Raw genomic sequence first — 12163 nt, 5'->3', positions numbered from 1 at the left:
AAAAAAAAAAAAAGTCATAAATCTTCTGGTCACTGATCTAGTATCTTTATCTTGTTCACCCATGGTTCTTGGAATACTTCCCAGATCTGCAATAATCTAATACTCTGTACCTGCTTATGAGTTCCCATTTTATCTCTAGGGTGTCTGAGCAGATGAGGTTAGTGGGATACTTTCTCTTTACATACTGATTCAATATTCCACTTTCTTTCTTTTCTGCCATTTTCTCAACCCTATGCCAAACCATCTTAAGAATTTGTTTTCTTTTATTCTATAGAATCTCTTTTCCAAATTAGCACACTTTTCTTATACAACTTTCTCATTACAATATTTTTCTTGATCAGAGCTGAAACCTCAAGGTTCACAAATGGCTTTGCATTGTGCCAAATAAAATATTTCCAAAGTTTCTTAAGAACTGTTTTCATTGCTTTTTTAGGTGACTTTGTTTCTAATTTACCTAGACAATTAAATTCTATTATGCCATTCACAGAGGACCAGAGTGGTCAAGCAAACCATTCACCTAAAATGTAATTCTGTCTTGTTCCAAATTATTTGCCTTTTTAAAATTTAAACAAGCCTCTTTCTTTATAAGCTAAAGAAAAGAGGTAATAGCTGCAACAGGCCATTCTTAAAGAACAGAGAAGACTTCAAAATTTCAAACTGAAAAAATGATTTGCTCTCTCTCTTTGTTTTTAGAGTCACTAGAGACAAATCTTTTTAAACTAGCTTCAGTTCTGTTTATGGCTGAGCATTTTCTAGTTGGTGAAATTACTTTCTTGCCTTACACTACAGCAACAAAATCTTTTATTCTCCAAGGAATGAAGAAGGTGATAGAGGGGTATGGGCTATTTGTATGCAAATTCCACAAAGTTTTTACTTAAACAAACCTAGGGAGCTGCACTACCCCCAAAAAACCACTATGATATCTATCTATCATATATAATATATAAATATTCAAACTATATTCCCATCATAATTTGGAAATACAACTTTAAAATTATACTTCATTCACAAAATTACTCTCTAATTCTTAATATCATAAATTTCTGCAAGTGGAGATAAGATCTTCCCTCTTAACTGTTTACTTTTCTCTATACTCTCAACTTGGTCCAAAATAGAAATACAGAAATGAGACTATATCCTTTGAAAGCTTTTAAAAGGAGAAAAGTTCTCACACTTTTTATCCTTTTTCCTTTGGTGTATCAGACAACAGTAAAAAGAGACAGAATAGAGATAATGTTGACACATGAACTCTTCAGTACATAAAACAAGCAAATGCAGACTCTATCTCTGTCTCTCTCCCCACCAAAAAAACCCCTCCCCACCCCCACAAAAATCTCAAGGCAAAAACCCCCAGAAAAATCTTTTGCTATGTTTCTGAACTCCCTCTACAGACCACCCCTGTCAACTAATAAACGTTGTGTGGCTTATAACTGATTTGCTCTTATTTATGTTAACTGGTGTAACAGAAAACACCAATTGGACTTTTACTTCTCAAGTCATACAATAAAACTTCATTAATCAATACATACAAACAATACAAACATCACTTCTTCCAAGAAAACTACCAACCTGCTTCTAAGACAAAGTTCTGTCACAACAATGGGTTTCCATCCAAGGGGATCATCTGCCTAGCAAGTCACTGTCAATCAGCACTGTCCTCAAGGAAACACAGGATGCTCCAATCTCCAGTGTAGGGCAAGCAAGATCCTGTCCTAGTTACAACTCAGGAGCAGGCTGATGGCTATGATACTAGAAGTGTTTGTGTAGTTCTGGCTATGGGTGTTCTAATTGATTAACTACATTATTTGATTGGTAGTTCATTACAGAAACTACTAAAAAGTGGTTCATAATATTTTTCCATGATCTATCCTATCAGAGGGTGCACATATGATTATTGGTTAATTAGGAACATATACATGTTGTAACCAGATCATACCATACATGTTATTATTGAAAAGCAATTTATAAGAAAACAACTTATTCAAAACAACTCATTCACAAAATAGAGGCTTAAAACAAAGTGTCAGATATGCTAAAACAATACTTATTCTTACAATTTTGTTGGAATATAAAATTTATTCTTAGTATACACACACACACACACACACACACACACACACACACACACCCTCCCCAAGCACTGTTCTTGCAAGAGGAAAAGGGAACCTCATCTTTTCTGCAGCTGCTACTCATGACCTTTGAAAAATGAACAAATGTTGATTATTAATGGTTTTCAGGCAGTGCTCTGAGCATAAAGCTTTGTAGCTGTTGCTAAACAAGGTATTGGTGTGATGGCAGATTCCTGCATTAAAATGTCACTCTTGCACATTTCGTGTTTTTATCTCACTTTAAAAATCAAATATTGTTTCACAAAATCAGGTTTTTTAAAATATGAAGAAAATTTAAAGGAAAATACATGCCATCACAAAGATAGTTTCTTTTAGGAAGGATGTCTATGCATTTTTGTTTGCATTTTTTAAATATTGGGAAATACAGATTCTGAGTGGGCTGTGTAGCAAGGAATTTAGGCAACAGACAAGACTGTCAGAACTACAGACTGGAACCCCTGGGATTACAAATAGTTAACTTGGAGGCTAAAAAATCAAAAAGGTGAGTCAGGAATGGAAATAGAGACCACAAGACAGTCAATTTTGGTGTTCATGGCTCTATGTTCTCAATCTTCCAAACAAAAATAGAGTCAGATGAATTAAAGAATTTTAAAATGCAATGATTCAACAAGTAGTTTTAGATGTATGCAATAACAAATTGAGTCCAAGTGAGTTTTTTAAATAGTATCTTCAACTGTACTGAAAATGAAAAAATTCATAGGATATGTATGTTGCCCACGTAGGTTTGTATGTATGTCCACATAGGTTTGTCTAAATGAAGTTCACACGAAGGAGTGAATTAATACCTCTGGAATCTCAACTACCCCACTCCAACGGGAACTTTGATTCCTACCTGGAGAAAAGCAGCAGAATAAGACCATAAGGCTGAATCACTCTGCTCTCCTTAGAAAGGGAGAATTAGACAAGAATTGTATCTATCAATGCAGAAATATGTTTTGTGTGATTGTACATATATAACCTTGCTGTCTTGGGGAGGTGGAAGGAAGGGGAGAGGAGAAAACTTTGGAACTAGAAATCTTATAAAAACAAATATTGAAAATTATCTCTACATGTAACTAGAAAATAATAAAACACTTTTATGATTTAAAACATAAAAGAATTATAAATATGTGCTTCACCCCTCCCCACAGATATTGCTGCTTTGGGGGAAAGGATTTTTCAGGCTCAAGCTGCTTTCCCTATCTATCCTTCATCAGGCAAAGGAGTGTCCTGAAACTATATCCCAAAGCTTGGTCTCCTTCCCAGCAAAGGTTAGTTACAGAAAGGTCATTACAAAGAGCAAAGAATGAATAAACCAATTTTCCCAAGCTGATAGTAAACAAAAATAAGAGAAATTACATAGCCTAGACTATGCCAGACAATACATAGAATGAATGAGCTCTCCACCTGGGATCAAGATGTCTTAGTACAAACAAAAGAGTTTCCAATCTCACCGAAGGGAAAATTATTTTAGTGAAGCAAGCTGGAAGTCAGGGACATGTAGAGGTCTGGATATTCAATATGTTGACTTCATTCCCCAGTCCTTCTCTCCTTCCAGAGGCCTCTCCCTGGTGTCTTCTCTCCACAATAGAGGTTGAAAAGATCTCTCTTCTGTCAGGTTCACAATTCCAACCCTCACTCAGGCAATGACCAATAAATAATCCTTTCCGTCAATGAGGAAAGTCTTATGCAAATGCACCAGACCTGAAACTAAATTTGTATTGTTTTATTACACAGAAGCTTTAAAAATCGAATTATTTAGCAATTCTGATTTCAGGTAGGATAGAGCACAAGTTGTAGCAACTGTACATGGGTGGTGCCAAAACTGTGAAATACATATTAATATAATCATATTATACATTATAATTATAACACATAATTATATTAGTATAAGCATGTGTATATATAAGACATTAGTATAAGGGAATATATACATATATTAGCATAAGTATAATCTATAAAGCTGATCAGACAAATATTAGAGAATATTACTTAGTCCAGTTTGCATTAAGAAACAAACTTATTACATTAAAAAGCTATCAAATTATTAGGAATCTACTGTGTGTCACAGGCTAAAAGGAGAACAGAAGAGAGGAAGGAAGGTGTACTAAGTAGAATCCTGGATTTGGAGACCAAAGATGATGCGTGTGAGTTTGGAAAAGTTAGTTCATAGTTAATATCTATATAGCACTTTTAAGTTTTACAAAGTTCTTTACATATATTATTTCATTTGATAAAACCCCTTATAGGTTGTTGCTATGATTAGCCTTACAATTAGAAAACTGAGGCAAACATAGGATAAATAAATTGTACAGGGTTACACAATTAATAAATGTCCAGGTAGGCCTAGAATTCACATCTTCCTGATACCAAGTTCAGTACTCTAACCACTATGCCACCTAGTTGTTCATCATCACCACCACCAACAACAACAACAACAACCTCTCTGGCCTCAATTCAAGTAAAAAGGTTGTACCTGATTATTTTTCACATACCTCCCAGCTCTAAATCATAGGATCTTATGATTGATGAGCAGGTACTCTATAGTGAAAATAGAATATACACAGAGGATGATTATAAGTCCCATTGAGCAATGTAACCTAACATAGATCAATACCACTTTACAATACATCAACATGGCCAGGATTTGTGATCCTGTTACTGTGGGATGTCCATCCGATGATAATCTCAACCCATCTCTAACTTCATAGATAACTCTTAGAGAATTCCCTGAGGTTCAGAAAAGTTAAATGAATAACTCTTGGACACACAGCACTTAGATACATACACTCTTGGATACAAAGTGTCAGAGGAGAGATTTGAAGCCAGATCATCCTAACTCCAAACCCAGCATGCCATTCCCCACATTATCTGTATGGCAATATCATTCAATTTAATAACTGGACCTAAAATAATCAGGCATAAGCCCAGTGAAAGAAAAGAAGAAAATGAATGCTACTTTGGCTATATCTACAAAATATCAAAACAATCATTTGGGCCAATTCAGCAAAAAAAAAATTAGTTTATAAAGCCAGATATTTCATCCTTTTTCCTCCTCTCTCAAACCCAGTCTGACTTTTTCAAAACTTTTGGACTTCTTGTATTAGTATCATGTTGACCATCAAGAGAGATTTAACATAATCCAGAAAATCCAAAAACCTTACCAGCTCTGGTTCTATAATTCAATGAGAGAGAAAACAATAGCAACTAACTTTTTAAAAATTATATTTGGCATTTGCACCAGGCTTAATACTTTTTTTAAAAAATTACCTTTATTTATTTTTTAACATTTTAAAATTTTGAGTTCCAAATTCTCTCCTTCATTCTAGTCCATCCCCTACTCATTGAGAAAGCAAGTAACATGATACTCAATTATAATTGTGAAGTCATGCAAAACATTTCCATATTAGCTAGGTTGCAAGAAAAATAAAGTAAAAAAAATATATATATTTCAATCTGCATTGAGTTCCTTGTTCACTTTCTGAAAATAAATAGCATTTTCATCATAAGTCCTTCAGAATTGTCTTGGATTGTTTTATTGATCAGTTGATCATCATTACAATATTGCTGTCACTGTGTACAATGTTCTCCTGGTTCCATTCACTTTGCATCACTTCACACAAGTCTTCCCAGGTTTTTCTGAAACCATCCTGCTTATCATTTCATATAGTACAATCATGCCACAATTTGTTCAGTCATTCTCCAATTGATGGATATCCCCTCAATTTCCAATTCTTTGCAACCACGAAAAGAGTGGCTATAAAGATTTTTGTACAAATAGATTCTTTTCCTTTTTCTTTTATCTCTTAGGGATATAGAACTGATAGTGTTATTGCTGCCCAAAGAGTATGCACAGGTTTATAGCCCTTCAGCACTGTTGATGGGTTATGAACTGTTCTGATCATTCTGGTAAAGAGTTTGAAGCTATCCCTGAAGGGCTATAAAACTGTACATATATATTTTTTTACTTTATTTTTTCTTGCAACCTGGCTAATATGGAAATGTTAAAATACGTGAATCCTGCCTTCACTATTGACTAACCATGTGAACTCAATGCAGATTGAAGCATATATTTTGCATGACATTACAATTATAATGAGTTTCATATTACTTGCTTTCTCAATGAGTAGGGGATGGACTAGAATGAAGGAGAGAATTTGGAACTCAAAATTTTAGAATGTTAAAAAATAAATAAAGGTAATTTTTTAAAAAGTATGAAGCCTGGTGCAAATGCCAAATATCCCCTATAGACTCAGCTTGGCCCACCCCGCTCCGCCATGTCTGCAGGAGGTTGAAAACAAAGTCAAAGTGCAGCTTTTCTTCAGCTCTGTAGGTGGCGTGGAGTGACTCCTCAGACAAAACAAGTCTTGATTCTTCCCACCCAACCCTATACACACAAGGAGACTGAACAGGTCAAATGAACCCTGTGATCCCTCCTTCTAGAGAGACTGGGGCTGGTAGATCTCTTGAGCTCAAGAGCTTTAACCCGCAGTAGTTAGTCATCTGTAAACAAACATTTATTAAGCTCTTACTATGTGCCAGGCACTATGCTAAGTGCTTAGGGATACCAAAAAAAAGCAAAAAAATCTCTTCCCTCAAGATTCTCACAGTCTAATGGGGGAGATATGTAAATAAATATGTATCAACAAGATATACACAACATAAATTGGAAGTAATCCACAAAAGGAAGGCACTAGAATCAAGAAGGATTCAGAAAGGCTTCTCGTAGGTGGGATTTTAGTTGAGAGTTGAAGGAATCCAGGAGGCAGAGACAAGGAGGTAGCCAGTTTCAAGCATGGGGACAGCCAATCAAAATGCCCAGAATTGAGAAATGGGGTGGGTGTCAGGTGTGAGGAACAGCAAGGAGACCAGTACCAGTTGTCTGCACCAAGGCCACCTCAGGGAGATGGGAGTTGGGGGAGGGAAGGTGAAGAGAGCCAGGCTCCTTAAGGAGGCACTTACTGGCCCAGGTCTGAAATAGAGCAGGTCTAAGAATCAGTGTCATTCAACAGTGGGGTTGGGCCTCCATGAGTTGACAGCTGCACTTTCAGCTTGTGCAAGATAGGAAGACCCAGTCTCTAAGTCAATAAATTAGATGATATAGATAGATAGATCAATAGATAGACAGATAGATAAATGAGAGAAACACCTGTTCTCAGTTCAGAGAGGAAGCATGGAGTATTGCACTTGGTGCTCAAATCAAATCATAGTCATCACTTAACTTTTTCAGTCTTAATTTCCACTTCTGTAAGATGGGAATGATGATACCTATAGTAAAGATCTCACATAACTTGTAAGGCTCAAATGAAGTGTCTCACAAATCTTAAAGTATTTTATTTCAGGCTAGTATTACTTTTACTAATTCAATCAATAACCACAAGAAAATATAATCTAAAAACATACATTCACTCACGAACCACAGTAGCAGAAAGAAAAAAAAATACCTTGCTGCTGTCATTTTCTCGGAAGTAAAAAACAATTAAGCATCTTTTCTCTTCAGCCCTTCCTATGAGTATTTATGAGGCAATGGGCATAGTAGAGTGACCTGGGAGTCCAAAGAAGCAGCTTCTAATCCTTTTAGGCTCTGGGACTTTGGGAAAATGAAGACTAAATACTCTAAAGTTTCTGAGATTTTTATGGTTCTAAGTCACATTCAACATAAATACCAAAGGGGGCAGCTAGGTAGCATAGTGGATAAAGTACCAGCCCTGGATTCAGGAGGTCCTGAGGTCAAATCCAGCCTCAGACACTTGACACTTATTAGCTGTGTGACCCTGGGCAAGTTATTTAACTGTCACTGCCTTGTCCCCCCCCCCCCAAAAAGCCACCTCATAAATACCAATTCATTTTTCTGAAACTGGCCTCCTGGATAGTCCTAGAATTACATTCTATCTCTTCTGTCCCCCGTGTCTGCCATCCCTCCTCATCTTTTCCTGGCTTCCCACCTTCTTGCAAGAAGCCTTTCCCAGTTCCCCTTCATGTTAGAGGCTTTCCTCTGTGATGAGCTCCAGATTTCCCTGTATATATCATATTTGTACACAGCTGTCAGCATATTTTGCCCTCATATTGTGAGCTCCTTGAGGTACTAGTGAGGTTTGGTTTTGCTTTTGCTTTTGTCTTTCTTTGTATCCCTAGCCCTTTGCATAGTATCAGGCAAACAGCAGGCCCTTAATAAATGCTTGCTGATTTTACTTGACTTGAATGAGTTGAATACAGGAACGTGAGCATAGAAAAACTTCTTGTTCTCCATCAGTCAAAATTTTAGCATTCCCAACTTATTTAGTCTATTGTTTCCTGAAAAGTTTACTTTTTTATTAGATGTTGGAGGGGATATGTGAAAACTTAGATGCTAATCCACTGTGGGTGGAGTTGTGAATGGATCCAACCATTCTGAAAAGCAATTTGGAACTATGCCCAAAGGGCTACAGAACTGTGCATACCCTTTGATACAGCAATCCCACTGCTAGGTTTATATCCCAAAGACATTCCCCAAAAGAGAAAAAGACCTATTTGTACAAATATGTTTATAGCAGCTCTTTTTATGGTGGCTAAGAACTGGAAATCAAAGGAATGACTATTAATTGGGGAATGGCTAAACAAGCTGTGGTATATGATTGTGATGGAATAGTATTGTGCTATAAGAAATGACAAGGACAATTTCAGAAAGGCCTGAAAAGACATGTATGATCTGATGTATAGAGAAGTGAGAACAGGAGAACGTTGTGCATGGTGATAGTAATATTGTTTGATGAAGAACTGTGAATGACTTAACTATTCTCAGAAATATAACGATCCAAGACAATCCCAAAGGACTAATGATAAAACATACTATTCACCTCCAAAGAAAGAACTGATATTGATTGACCACAGACTGAAACATGTTATTTTTCGCTTTCATTTTTTTTCTTTAAAAGTTTCCTTGTACAAAATGACTAATGTGATCATATTTTACATAATTATACATGTATAAACTATATCTGATTGCTTACTACCTCAGGGAGGGGGAGGGGAAGGAGGGAAGGAGGTATAGAATTTGGAACTCAAAACTTTAAATAAAAATGTTTATTATTTTAAAAATTTTACTGTTTCACAAAGATTATTTGTCAATAAATTGAACCAAAATGTAGTTTCACAGAATGGCTTGATAACAAGCAACGTTATTGTTATCAACAGTCCAATGCTATTGAACAAGCATTTATCAAATGCTTACACATATCAGTTGCTTTTTAAAAAATTCTTTTTTAGTATCAGGAAGATTTAAGTTGAAATTCTTCAATTAATAGACATTTTTAAGAACAAAAATCACAGAAATTTAAATGTAATGAAAAGTGTAACCTTGGGAGGTTCAAATGAAAGGGCAACAAAACTGGATGGAAAAAGAGAAAGACTGATGAGAAAATGATGGTTTGGGCCAAGATTGGCATCTTTTTACTCAGACTGTTACTCTAATGCTGTGTATCTTAAAAGATCTCAGGATAAACTAGGTTTTGAATAGTTGCTATCCACTCTTAGTCAGTTTCTTGGGGAGGCTGGATTACATTCCCCCCCTCCCCAGGGGATTACAGAGGCAGAAAGATCTTTTTAAATCTTTGCCTCCTTTTAGATACCAGGGACAAATTTCCTTTCTTCTTCCTGGCAACCCAAAAGCATTTTCAATTCAACTGAAAAATAATTACATTTGATTGTGGCTTGTGTTGTGTTTTCTATTAACATTTTGTGCTGAATAATTACCCTTTCAATTCCTGGTGTATTTTTGGATGGACTGTTTTTCTGTGACTGTGGAAGAATGTCAAACTAGAAGTAGTCATATGATGTATAATCCACTCACACTATATGCATGCAGATATACATTCACAAAGATACACATATATATATGCACATGCATACATGCACATTCACAGTCTAGATGATATAGATACTGATGCTAGAGATAAGGTAATGATGATAATTATCTTTATCATTAAGATTACATAAAGTGCTTACTTCGTGTCAGGCACTGTGCTAAGCACTTTTACACCTATAATCTCATTTGATAGAGATGTATGGATATATGTAGATATAGATATCCTACTGGGAAGGGTATTGGAGAGGGGACCAGGAATCCCCCACCACCAACCAGCTGCAGTCTTGTCTAAGCACCTGTGTGGAATTAACAGAAATAAATGCATTTTTGAAACACTAAGGTTCTTTTCCCTCCTAGGATGCCAAATGAGTTTTCCCACACCTAAGACCCTTCTTCACCTGGGGGGGCCTGGTTGCCAGTGTTCTCAGACTAAAAGCAGTAAGTAACCAGCCCTTGCCATCTCAGTTCCTCATGCAAAAGCAGCAGTTACCAAACATAGTCCACAAACTTTTCAACCTATCCTTTTTCTCACCTTAAGTTCAAAAGAAATGTATAGCATATGAACACTCTTTAATTCATCTTTACTAAATTACATAAGCTCTCTAATTGGTTTACTCACAGCTAGCACTTACTAGGGAAATTTTTTTTTTTTTTAGTGAGGCAATTGGGGTTAAGTGACTTGCCTAGGGTCACACAGCTAGTAAGTGTTAAGTGTCTGAGGCCAGATTTGAACTCAGGTACTCCTGAATCCAGGGCTGGTACTCTATCCACTGTGCCATCTAGCTGCCCCAGGAAATTTTTTTTTTTAAATCTCCTTTGTTTTACTGAGTTCTAGCTTTCTCTCTCAATCCCCCTCCACACATTCAGAAAGCAGGTGGCCACTCAGTTTCTTTAATAAAGCATCGGAATGAAGGTAAACAATGAACTCAAGCTTCCAAATGCAGGCTACTTTAGCTAGCATGAGAAAAAGGACAAAAGAAGTTTTTCTCTACCCCACACTTCCTTCTTCTCACTGGACTAGAGAGGAAAAATGGAAAGTGAACAATTGGTTGCAGTTTCCCCACTCCAGGGCATATTGGGATAGAGGAGCTGGGAACAAGCCTTGGGCTGCCATACCTTTCTGCTGTCTTGACTTGATTGGCTCTCTTGCACATAGTGTTTATAAATGCTGTTATTCCCCTCAGCTCCCTCTCTCCACTAGTCCAACTGTGCCCCTTAGCTTGGTGATTGTTGTTAGCACCAGGTCCCAAAAGGTGCTCTGTCAGTAGGCCACAGCTGCTTCTCTGTAGGAAGATGAAGTCCTGTCCAGCCTGTCCACAGGCGAGGGGCCCAGGGTGAATGCTGCTCACCATCACTCCTGCTTTTCTCTCCTCCCATTAAGTAGTTTCTGTCCCTATTAAATTGACAGGGATGCTTTCGGTACATTTGTCCACCTCCAATTCTGAAAAATTCTCTAGGGATCTGGGAAAGCTTAAGCACTGTCCTCTCAAGTACCTCTCCCCAGCACCTTCCATGAAAGCCTCTAGACATAATTGATATGGCATAATTCTCAGTGATTTCCTGAATGAGTGTGTACCTGGGTTTGGTGCTTACCCAGATCACCTAAAATGGAAGGATGCATGAGGAAGATATCAAGAACCTGCTTCTGAGAGAAAACATCCTTCTTTTACCTACAACACGGGTGAGAACAATCTCTCCCTCTTTCTAGAGGCACTCTAAGATGAAAGTTTCCTTCACCCATAATGTAGGGGCCAAAATTTAATATATGGAGAGTTAATTGGGTGACTTGCCGAAATATTGGGGTCCCGGAAATAATGAGGGACCTTTAGGTTCAAAGCTTCCTCCCCTCTGAACTGCCCTTTTAGATATTTCTCCCAGGCCAACAAGAAAGTAGCCTTACAGCTTTATTTTCCACAAAAGGATCAGATTTTATTACTTGGGAATTAATTAAGCAACAAAGGTGAAATTAATAAAAATCAAAGATAAGGAAATAGGGAAAAAGAAATACAGATAAATTCTCTTAACTCTAAACTAAATCTATGCAATCCCCAGATCGTTTTCAATTAAGCTAATTCAAAGGAATGCAGGTTTTAGTGTGTGTGTGTGTGTGTGTGTGTGTGTGTGTGTGTGTGTGTGTGTGTGTGTGTGTGTGTGTGTGAGAGAGAGAGAGAGAGAGAGAGAGAGAGAGTGAGAGAGTGAGAGTGAGGAGAGA

Source organism: Dromiciops gliroides, chromosome 6, assembly GCF_019393635.1.
Source record: "Dromiciops gliroides isolate mDroGli1 chromosome 6, mDroGli1.pri, whole genome shotgun sequence".
Classification (NCBI taxonomy): Eukaryota; Metazoa; Chordata; class Mammalia; order Microbiotheria; family Microbiotheriidae; genus Dromiciops; species Dromiciops gliroides.
Note: the sequence above shows the minus strand (reverse complement) of the source record.